Source organism: Callithrix jacchus, chromosome 4 (assembly GCF_049354715.1).
Source record: "Callithrix jacchus isolate 240 chromosome 4, calJac240_pri, whole genome shotgun sequence".
Taxonomy (NCBI): domain Eukaryota; kingdom Metazoa; phylum Chordata; class Mammalia; order Primates; family Cebidae; genus Callithrix; species Callithrix jacchus.
Genome location: NC_133505.1, coordinates 18,193,537 through 18,204,435, shown reverse-complemented (window position 1 = coordinate 18,204,435; position 10,899 = coordinate 18,193,537). Strand labels below are relative to the sequence as shown.

General features: G+C 40.4%; 1 long non-coding RNA gene across 1 annotated transcript in view; it reads left to right on the top strand.

The window, feature by feature from the left end:
• Positions 1 to 7,248: 7,248 nt before the first annotated feature.
• Positions 7,249 to 10,899, top strand: part of LOC118152773 (uncharacterized) — a 96,059-nt gene continuing 92,408 nt past the window's right edge. Inside the window, exon 1 of the long non-coding RNA XR_004741591.3 lies at positions 7,249 to 7,527. This is a non-coding gene — a long non-coding RNA (uncharacterized LOC118152773). The remainder of the gene's footprint in view (positions 7,528 to 10,899) is intronic.

Genomic DNA, 10,899 nt, shown 5'->3' with positions numbered 1-10,899 from the left:
AAAAAACAATTAGAAACAACAAAGGAGATATTACCGCTGACCTCACAGAAATGCTAATAACCAACAGAGGCTATTATGAACACCTATATGCACACAAACTAAAAAGTCTAGAAGAAATGAATAAATTCCTGGACACATACACCCCCTCCCAAGACTAAACAAAGAAGAAATTGAACACCCTGAACAGACCAGTAATGAGCTCTGAAATTGAATTCATAAATAAATAGCCTTATCAAACAAAAGAAGCCTTTGACGAGAGAGATTCACAGCTGAATTCTACCAGATGAATGAAGAAGAGTTGGTACTGAAAAGTTTCCTACTGAAACTATTAAAACAAAATAAGGAGGAGGGACTCTTCCCCAACTCATTATGTGAGGTTAGCATCATACTGATATCAAAACCTGGCAGGGACACAACAACAAAAAAGAAGACTTCAGGCCAATATCCTTGATTAATATCGTTGCAAAAAAAAAAAAAAAAAAAAACCTAGCAAACTGAATGCAATGGCACATTAAAAATCTAATCCATCACAATCAAGTGGCATTTATCCCTGGGATGCAAGATTGGTTCAACATATGCAAATCAATAAATGTGATTCATCACATATACAGAACTAAAGACAAAAACCACATGATCACCTCACTAGATGTAGAATAGGTTTTTGGCAAAATTTATCATTCATTCATGTTGACAACTAGGCATTGAAGGAACATAACTCAAAATAATATGAGGCATGTATGACAAATCCACAGCCAACATCATACTGAATGGCAAAAACTGGAAGCATTCCCCTTGAAAACCAGCACAAGATGAGGTTGCCCTCTCTCACCACTCTCACTCAACATAGTATTGGAAGTCCAGAGCAATCAGATAAGAGAAGAAATAAAGGGCATTCAAGTAGGATGAAAGGAAGTCAAACTATTCCTGTTTGCAGATGACCTGGTTCTATATTGAGAAAATCCCATTGTTTCTTCTCAAAAGAGCCTACATCTGATAACAACTTTAACAAAGTTTCAGGATACAAAATTAACGTACAAAAATTACTAGCATTCCTATACATCAACAACAGCTAAGGTGACAGCCAAATCAGGAAGGCAATTCCATTCACAATAGCCACAAAAAGTATAAAATACTTAGGAATATGGCTACCTAAGGAGGTGAAAGATTTCTACAATGAGAATTATAAGACACTGCTCAAGAAAATCAGATACGACACAAACAAATGGAAAAACATGCTATGCTCATGAATAGGAAGAACCAATATTGTTGAAATAACCATACTGCTCAAAGCAATTTATAGATTCAGTTCTATTACTATCAAAGTGCAAATGACATTCCTCACAGAACTAGAAAAAACTATTCTAAAATTCATACGGAACCAAAAAAAGAGCCTGAATAGCCAAGGGAATCCTAAGCAAAAACAACAAAGCAGGAGGCATCACACTACCTGATTTCAAACTATTCTACAAGGCTACAGTAACCGAAACAGCATGTTTATATAAAAGGGTATAAAAAGGGACACATAGACCAATGGAACAGAATTTCCCAGAAATAAGTCCATTGACAAAAAAGAAATGGGGAAAGGACTTGCTATGCAATAAATGGTATGAGGATAACTAATAAGTTATATACAGAAGATTGAAACTGAACCCTTCCCTGCACCATACAGAAAAATCAACTCAAGATGGATTAAAGACTTAAATATAAAACCCTATACTATAAAAAATCCTGGAAGACAACCTAGGCAAAACAATTTTGGACATAAGAACTGGCAAAGATTTCATGATGAAGATAACAAAAGCAATTGCAACGAAAGTGAAAATTGACAAATGGGATCAAATTAAACTAAAGAGCTTTCACAGAGCAAGAGAACTATCAACAGAGTAACAGACAACCTACAGAATGGGAGAAAAGTGTCACAAGCTATGCATATGACAAAGGTCTAGTAACCAGAATCTATAAAGAACTTCAACAATGCAACAAGCAAAAAACAATCCCATTAAAAAGTGGGCAAAGGACGTGAACAAACACGTCTTAAAAGAACATACAGGAGATCGATCCAAGATGGCCGACCACTAACAGCTCAGGATTGTAGCTCCCAGTGAAGCCCAGAGAACAAGATGACGCCACACTTTTAGACGAATTTTCGTCACTCACCGATCAGCCGATTCCCAGTGGAGGAGCCCCACGGGTCGCCAGCGCGACTCTTGTGGCCGCCGCAGTGGTTCTGCCGGCGTCTCGGCGCAGCAGCTCTTCATGCAGAGCCAACAGGACTGCTTCCCCTACTGACCGGAGTTTGGAGCTCGGGGATGTCAGAGCCGCTTGTTGCGGACTCAAGAGGGAAGCCAGACCAGAGATTCCCGGGCAGAAGAGCACCATCAGTCTTATCGCTGCTATTTAGGCTGCCACAGTGGGTTGCTCGGATCCCAACACTGGGAATCAATAAGTTGGACGTCGACTCAGAAAACTAATTAGAAAGGCGGTTCATCTACAATGAAGAGAAAAAAACAGCCTAAGGCCGAGTATACTCAAAATCAGAACCCATCAGCAACAGAACAAGCCCTGATGGAAAAGGACTCATCAGCAACCGAACAAGCCCTGATGGAAAAGGACTCATCAGCAACCGAACAAGCCCTGATGGAAAAGGACTCATCAGCAACCGAACAAGCCCCGATGGAAAAGGACTGTGTTCCATTATCTGAAGTAGGCTTTAAAAGGTGGATGATAAGAAACTTCTGGGAGTTAAAGGAACTTGTTCTAACCCAATGTAAAGAAACTAAGAACTTGGAAAAAAGGTTAGATGAAATGTTGACGAAACGAAGGAGAAAATATTAAGGGCAGCCAGAGAGAAAGATCAAGTTACCCATAAAGGTAAGCCTATTAGGCTTACAGCAGATCTCTCAACGGAAACCCTACAAGCTAGAAGAGAGTGGGGGCCAATATTCAATATACTTAATCAACAGAACTTTCAGCCCAGAATTTCATATCCTGCCAATTTAAGCTTTACATTTGAAGGAAAAATAAAATTTTTTAGGAACAAGCAAGTACCCAGAGATTTTATTACCACCAGGCCTGCTTTAAAAGAACTTCTAAAAGAAGCATTATACACAGAAAGGAACAACCAGTATGACCCTTTCTAAAAATACACCAAAAAGTAAAGAGCATTAACATAAAGAAGAATTTTTATCAACAAAAGGACAAAATAGCCAGTTAATATCAAACGGCAGCAACCCTAAATTTAAATCGACCAAATCTCCCAATCAAAAGATACAGACAAAATCTAACGGTATATCCAAAGATATACATAGACTCAAAATAAAGGGTTGGAAAAAAAAAACGTACCAACCAAATGGAGAGCAAAAATAAATAAATAAAAAGCAGGAGTTGCAATTTTCACATTTGACAAAATAGATTTCAAAGCTACAAGGATACAAGGATAAAAGGATTAATGTAATAATAAGAGATCTTAACACCCAGATACATAAGACCCATAATGAGATTTAGATTCAACGAGACAGAAAATTGATAACGATATCCGGGACTGGAACTAAGATCCAGAACAAATAAACTCAATAGAGCTCTCCATTTTAAACACACAAAATATACATTATCCACAAAATCTAACGATATATCTAAAGATATACAAAGACTCAAAACAAGGGGATGGAAAAAAACTCACCAACCAAATGGAGAGCAAAAATAAATAAATAAAAAGCAGGAGTTGCAATTCTCACACTTAATAAAATAGATTTCAAAGCTACAAGGATGCAAGGGTAAAAGGATTAATGCAACAATAAGAGATCTTAACACCCAGATACATAAGACACATAAAAAAAAAAAAAGAACATACAAGCAGCCAACAAAACATATGAATAAATGCTCAGTATCACTAATCATCAGAGAAATGCAAATTAAAACTATGATGAGATAGCATCTTACACCAGTCAGAATGCCTATTATTAAAAAGCCCCAAAACAACAGATGCTTGTAAGGAGAAAAGAGAATGTTTATACACTCTGGTGGGAATGTAAATTAATTCAGCCACAGTGGAAAGTGGTTTGGAGATTTCCCAAGGAACTTAAAACAGTTTCACCATTCAACCTAGAAATCCCATTATTGGGTATACACACTCAAAGGAAAATAGATTATTATAACAAAAAGACAGATGCACATGTATGGTCATTGCCATATTATTCACAATATCAAAGACATGGAATTGACCTAGGTGCCCATTAAAGGTGGATTGGACAAAGAAAATATGGTACATACACACCATGGAAAAATATGCAGCCATAAAAAAAGAATGAGATCATGTCCTTTCCAGAAACAGAGATGAAGCTGGAGGCCAGAATCCTAAGCAAATTAACATAGCAACAGAAAACCAAATATATCATGTATTCTCATTTATAAGTGGGAGCTTATTATCAGGTACTCATGGACATAAACATGGGAACGATAAATACTAGGACAAATAGATGGGGAGTGAGGGAGGAGGGCATAGATTGAAAAACTACCTATTGAGTATTATGTTCACTACCTGGCTACAATGTACCCATGTAACAAATCTTCACATGTATTCACTGCATGTAAAATAGAAGTTGAATTAAAAAAAAAAAAACAGTAGGAAAAAAACAGAACCTGATGCAGTTCCCTGAAGACACCAGGCACATCCCTACCTCGGGATTTTCCATTTGCTGTTTCTTTAGCCTGGAACATTCTGCCCAGATGCCATCCTGGATCCATCCCTTACTCCCTTCCTCCAGGTCCTTGCTCATCTCAGCCAGGCATCCTGGCATAACCCTATTTAGAAGTGTAGCCACCAACCTCTTCCCACTACCAAAGTCACTCTCTTTCCCTTTTCCTGCTTTATTTTTCTGTATTGCTCTTATTACCATGACTTTTGTTTGTTTTACTCAGTTACTTTTCTCTGTTTTCTTACAGGAGAGTATGTGCTCCATGAGAGCAAGGGTTTTTGTCTGCTTTATTCACTGTTGTATTTCCGTTACCTAGAACAGTGACTGGCACACAGTAAGGTTTTACTTACTATGTCTGTAGAAGGGAAGAATGAGATTTTTCTCAGCACCACATCACACCTACTCTAAAATTGATCACATAATTGGAAGTAAATCACTCCTCAGCAAATGCAAAAGAATGGAAATCATAACAAACAGTCTCTCAGACCACAGTGCAATCAAGTTAGAACTCAGAATTCAGAAACTTACTCAGAACCACACAGCTTCTTGGAAACTGAACAACTGGCTCTTGAATGTTGACTGGATAAACAATGAAATGAAGGCAGAAATAAAGATGTTCTTCGAAACCAACAAGAGTGAAGACAACATACCAGAATCTCTGGGACACATTTAAAGCAGTGTCTAGAGGAAAATATATAGCAATAAATGCCCATATGAGAAGCAAGGAAAGATCTAAAATTGACACCCTATCATCAAAATTGAAAGAGCTAGAGGAGCAAGATCAGAAAAACTCAAAAGTAGCAGAAGACAAGAAATAACTAAGATCAGAGCAGAACTGAAGGAGATAGAGACAGAAAAAAAATCCTTCAAAAAATCAATAAATCCAGGAGCTGATTTTTTAAAAAGATCAACAAAATAGACAGACCGCTAGCCAGATTAATAAAAAAGAAAAGAGAGAATAATCAAATAGATGCAATAAAAAACGATAAAGGGGATATCACCACAGATTCCACAAAAATACAAACCATCATCAGAGATTATTAAAAACAACTCTATACACATTAAACTAGTAAACCTGGAAGAAATGGATAAATTCCTGGACACTTGCATCCTCTCAAGCCTAAACCAGAAAGAAGTCGAAACCCTGAATAGACTAATAACAAGGGCTGAAGTTGAGGCAGCAATTAATAGCCTACCAACCAAGAAAAGCCCAGGTCCAGATGGGTTCATAGCCGAATTCTACCAGACATACAAAGCGGAGCTGGTACCATTCCTTCTGAAACTATTCCAAACAATTGAAAGAGAGGGAATCCTTCCCAAATCATTTTATGAGACCAACATCATCCTGATACCAAAACCCGGCAGAGACTCAACAAGAAAAGAAAACTTCAGAAAAGAAAGAAAACAAAAACTTCAGAAAAGAAAGGAAAATATCCGTGATGAACAAAGATGCAAAAATCTTCAATAAAATACTGGGAAACCGATTACAACAGCACATCAAAAAGCTTATCCACCATGATCAAGTAGGCTTCATCCCGGGGATGCAAGGCTGCTTCAACATACGCAAGTCTATAAACATAATTCACCACATAAATGGAACCAAAGACAAAAACCACGTGATTATCTCAATAGATGCAAAGAAGGCCTGCCTTTTCTCAGGGCTGCCCTGCCCAGGGAGGAGGCAGCCTAGTCACAGTCTGCATGCAGAGGCTTTGCTGAGTTGCTGTGGGCTCTGACCAGCTGCCCTGTGAGCTTCCCTGCGGTTCTGTTTATAGGGGTATAGTTAGAACTGCCTCTCTAATGGCGGACTACCTCAGCGGTGGTGGACTGCCTCGGTAATGGCGGACTACCTCAGCAGTGGTGGACTGCCTCGGTAATGGCGGACGCCCCTCCCCAACAGAGGGGGACTGTCCCGGGTTCAGCTGCCCTTGCTGAGAAACTCAATCCAGAGCGCTTCAGATTGCTGATTTTTGTGGGGGCAGGACCGGCTGAGCCTGATCACCTGGCTCCTTGCCTCAGACCTGTCCCCCCCCCCAGGCAGCTCTGTCCCCCAGGTGTCTCAGTCACCAGTTGAAACAGCGCCAGATTTGTGTGATTTCTTGTGCGTTGACCCGCTGCGCCAGCTGAAACAGCTTCTAGAGACTCGTGGCGCTTTTTCACCAGGGAATCACCCGGCCTGGCTCCCTGTTCCAGCCCCCATTTTTTCAGTTGAATGGGCGTCTCTGCCTCCCAGGCGTTTCAGTCACCTGTTGAGAAGGTGCCCGGATTTGTGAGATTTTGTGCAGAGATCTGCTGCTCAGGCTGGGCCGCACTGCGGGCTCACGGCGCCATTTTGCCGGGAATCTCCTGGCCCGACGCCTGTTTCAGTCAGCTTTTTATCAGCTGAACGGGCGTCTCTGCCTCCCAGGCGTTTCAGTCACCTGTTGAGAATGCGCGGAGATCTGTGTGGTTTCCCCTGTGGCAAGCCACTGCGCCGCAGCCCCCCAGAGATTCGTGGGGCTTCTTCGCCCGGGAATCTCCTGGCCTGGCTCCCTGTCTGAGTCAGCTTTTTATCAGTTGAACGGGCGACCCTGCCTCCCAGGAGTTCCAATGGCCAGCTACCTGGACCCAGTATTGTGTGTGGACAGCCGCTGTGCCGGCCAAAAAGGCCGCGCTCGCGACCTGTGGGGCTTCTCCGCCCGGGAATCTCCTGGTCTGTGGGCAATAAGAATCCGTCTGGAAATGTGGCGTCCAGTTCCCCTTCGTGCGGTCACTGGGAGCTGCGGTCCTCAGTTGCTCCTTCCTAATCGGCCATCTTGGATCAGGACTCCAATCTCTGTTACTTCTTTCTAAGGTAAGGTCAGGTCCAAGAAGTGGCAGAAGTAGAAATGGGTTTTTATGCCTATTATCGCTATGCATATTCATACGTATGGAAAATTCTTATTGGCCATTGCCAAAAGGCTTTTCTAAAATACTTTGTAGTGCATGGTTGCTTGGAAACATTGAAATCTCAAAATAAATAGTTCTGCCTTGTCCAAATGTGTACAAATTGCACTAAACATAGATACATAGACTCCTCCAAACCTGTAAGGTTGACATCATAAGGCCTGCCTCGAATGCATTTTTGGCTAAACCAAAGTCTTTAATTATCTTAAAAAGAGTAACATGTTAGAAATGTGCATGCAATTATCCCTTTAAAACACCGTAAGAATATAAAGACGGCCTTCCTCCTGACAGTACTCGGGGCCACTCATCTGAGTGTTAGGATGTCTACGAGAATTTGCTGTTAGTGACAGGTATAAATCACTCTCCAAGCACTTGTGTCTCATTCTTTCCATCCTTGGATTTGACCAATAGTACAGAGCAAAATGTTATGTTCTTTCTAGTAATCTGTGTCCGTGTTGCCACTGATTATAACCTGAATGGTAATTTGGCCATTGTACCATTGCACAAAGGCACGCTCAGGATGCCCTGCTTAGATCGGTCATGTCTGCTGTCTTAAGCAGATGAAATAATCAAGTACACATGGAAGGTCTCGAGAGATGTCCATGTGGATCAGTCCGGGGCTGAGAGAAGAACCTGGGTATGCTTATCAGAGTTCAGACAAAAGAAAATGACAGTTTAAGTATTTGTACCAAGACTTCTTTTGGTACAGTTTTTAAGCGACACTGACGTAGTATTGTAAAACAAACTGGGCTAGATCTATACATGGTACGATTTTTAAGACACCCTTTCTAGTCTTATTTATCTCATATAGTATACTAGATAAAAGGCAGATAAACTGTTTCCCACTTATCTAAATTGAGATGATTTGTCTTGGCACCAAATAGAATTTGCAACTGGGATGTTGCTCTGGCATCTCTTCTCATCTGGGTTGTCTCGTCACTTTTGTCCATCCCTGCTTGGAAATACGTGGAAATTCTTATTGGAAGTTGAAAATAAAGGGCTCTTTCTTTCCTTTGTTTCCAATCAAACTTCTGAGTTTCTCTCTGTTTATCTGTGTATCTCGTGGCCTCAGACTTTAAAAATAGACGTAGTTTGAATTTAGGGCTGACTCAGAAACCAAGTAAGCATTGTCTCCAAACATAAAGCCATGTTTCTTTGCAAGCAAAGCTGGCTGTTTAGCTGGAATCTCTTTCTATGAAGATCACCCCTGGGTAACTAACAACTGAGACCTATAACATTTTTGAAGATCAATTTTTGTTTTCTCACTCCATGTATTGACATTTTCAGATGTTCTCTTTGAAAAATAGCTTCAGGACTGGACAAGGAAAATATGGCACATACATACCATAGAATACTATGCAGCCATATAAAAAGATGAGTTCATCTCCTTTGTAGGGACATGGATGAATCTGGAAACTATCATTCTCAGCAAACTGCCATAAGAACAAAATATCAGACACTGCATGTTCTCACTCATAGGTGGGTGTTGAACAGTGAGAACACATGGACACAGGGAGGGGAGCATTCCACACAGGGGTCTGTGAGTGTGGGAGTTAGGTAAGGGACAGTGAGGGGTGGGGAGTTGGGGAGAGAGAACATGGGGAGAAATGCCAGATATAGGTGATGGGGAGGAAGGCAGCAAACCACACTGCCATGTGTGTACCTATGCAATGATCTTACATGTTCTTCTCATGTACCCCAAAACCTAAAATGCAATTAAAATAAAGAAAGAAGTAACAGAGATTGAGCTGCATGCGAAGGCTTGTTGCAGACAGTATCTTAAGAGAGCCAACTATTTTTTTCTTTTCTGACATGTGAAGTGATTACACATGATATAAACTGCAAAGGCAATGTTGCAGTTTGTCTCAGGAGGTATATTTGTAAGTTTATTTTTGTCAAGCAGTTAACCTTCTGGGGAAAGTGCCCTGTAGGCTAAACATTTTCTGCTCTTTCTCTAATTCTTTAAGCAAATAAAAATGCCTATTTGAGAATATCTATCAAATTCCATAATGGTAGGGATAGGTGGGGAAAGAGGCCATAGGGTATGAAATCGATAATTATTATTTATTAGTATATGTACTTGGTACTTGCAGGTGGCATTTCTAGAACTTGCCCATCTGGCTGTCAGAGAAATTCAGTTGTACAATATTGTTTCTCCGTTATAGGACTCATGACACCTGATGCTCTGATATTTGTTGTTAGGACAACTTCCAGTCAACTGGCAGGACCTACCATTTGGGGTTAACTTCTGGTTTGTCAGTATCTCATAGAATTGATTATATTAGAACTTTTTCCCCTGTCTGATTGTGAACATTTTGAAAACTTTTATTTGCACAGGGATCATCTTTAAGTTGGTATCACATGTTGTCGACATTCTATGTGTTATATTAACCAGAAAACAATTGCTCAGTTAAATATAATTCAAGTTTTACGCCTCAGCAAGTCTTCTAGAGAGCCTTACAAATAAATACAGTATATCATTTAATGCTGAAATCCTTGCAAAGTTCAGATACTCCCTATGGAGAGCTTGATGCATTTTAACACTCCGTTCATCAGACTTCTTGTGTTCTGAGTCTAAACAGATTCTGATTGTTATTAGTCACTAATGATGCCAGCATGAGTAATCGTTTAATGGCAGTTCTGTTTCTCACTGCAGCATAGTACTTTGGATGCATATGAATGATATTCTACATTGGTTAGTGCCAATCTGCCTGGTGGTCTCTTTGAATTAACAAGATCTGGCTTCAGAGTCCACAAAGCTGAAAGCCAGACTCTGGTGCATGGTAGGTAATTTCTCCATGGCCTTCGTGGGTGGTCAGATTGCTGTTCTTCTCCCCAGGGGAAATTCTTAGGCATCACCATGTGAAGACTACTCTAAATTCCTAAAATGTTCTTTGTATTTTTGTTGTAAGGAGGTTTGTATTCTTTTGCTGTGTGAGGAAAATAATTGTGAAATTGGGGGTGGAAGTTGGGGAAATCTAGGGGATAATGGTGTTGGGGGACCCTGGCTTTGAAGGGTGGGAGCACTAAGTCAGGCAGAGAGATCCTGCATCCTTCTGTAGGGAGTCTGCCACATTGCTGGCATACCAGTGTGAGGGCAAAAAGAAGCCTTCCACAGAAGGGAATGTTTATCCAATGATAGCCAACTTTTGGAGGATGAGGAAAATAACAGTTCCCTATCTATATTAACTTGAATTTGTCTCTATGTGCTATCATTAATCACTGCTCCAAACGGAGTTAATGGGAATGTTATGGCTCAATTTCTGTGGATTAGGGAAGC